We start from the raw sequence: 1,374 nt of genomic DNA on the forward strand, positions 1-1,374 counted from the left end.
TGCGGAGAAAGATGTGCGACTTATAGAAATGATGAAGAAGAAGGTGCAACTATTGCTTGAAGCTGGGTTGATAGAGAGGGTGCAAGATAGGGATTGGCTTACAGTGCCGAAACTTGTGCCTAAAGTGCCGGGTTGTAATCCCAGTTATGAGGAACCAAGGATTGGAGGATGTGCATAAATTATATGCGTTCGAATTATCAGCTAAATTCGGGTACATATTCGATACCAACAGAAGATGAATTTATGGCAACAGTAAAGGCGCGCAAGTGGAGAACCAATGTAGATGCTGGAAATGGGTTTGAGCAGTTAATGATAGAGCCTGGTAGTCGAGGGGTTACTGCATTTTTTGACGCCTTGGGGAGAGAGATTTCAAATTGTTGGGATGCCGTTTGGTTTGAAGGAAGCATCATTTGTGTTCCAACAACTAATGGATGAGACATTGGAAGGAATTAAAGGAATTACGACGTACATTGATGATACCGCGTTAGCTTCGGATGGTCCAGCTGAGCATTGGGATGGTATTGTGGAGATGATCAGGCGCTTTGTGGCGAAAGGAATACAGGTGCGGCTGTCAAAATGTAATTTCGCGTATCGAGAAGATTCTATAGTCGTGATGGGTCGAGAGGTTACAAATAAGGGTTCGATGATAAGTGAAGTAAAGCTTCAGGCGTTATTAGATATACCCAAAAGTCGTGGTATCGGTGTTTTGGATAGTGGGCGAGATACGTTCCGGATTTCTCAAATGTGTTGGCTCCGATTAGTGATTTGACTAAGAAGAAGGTACGGTTCCAGTGGGGTCCTGAGCAGGAGAAGGCATTTCAGTCGGCTCGGAAGATTTTGCAGGCGAAGACAGTCTTGGTAGAACCTAGACAAGAGGAGCAAATTATGTTGCAGAAAGATGCGTCGGATTTGGGTATAGGTGCTTATATATGTGTGAGAAGAGATGGAGAATGGCTTCCTGTGGGCTTTGTGAGTTCCAAGATAGATTTCATGCTAATTTGTCTCCGACAGATATAGAATTGATAGCGCTAGCATATGGGTTTTTGAAGTTCGCGGGTTTGATTAAGAGATCATACGTGGTGCTTTTAGTAGAGATGGATCTTCAGCCCTTAATTGGTGTGGTTCAGCAGGTAGAGTTCACGTCGGATCCAGTGGGTAAGAGATGGTATAGGAATACTATGTATGTACGATCGTTTGATATGGATCTACGGTACCTGGAAGGGCCAAAGAACAAAGTTGCGGTTGGACCTAGTCGTATGCCGTGGTGGTTTGATCCTATTATGGTACCTATGTTGGTAGAGGGTGTTAAGTTCGCTGCATGTGCAAAAATGGGTCTGCCAGAGATTGATGAAGGTGTGGATTTGTCATTTGATA

Source organism: Sphaeroforma arctica (genome assembly GCF_001186125.1).
Source record: "Sphaeroforma arctica JP610 unplaced genomic scaffold supercont1.687, whole genome shotgun sequence".
In the NCBI taxonomy this organism is placed as follows: Eukaryota; class Ichthyosporea; order Ichthyophonida; genus Sphaeroforma; species Sphaeroforma arctica.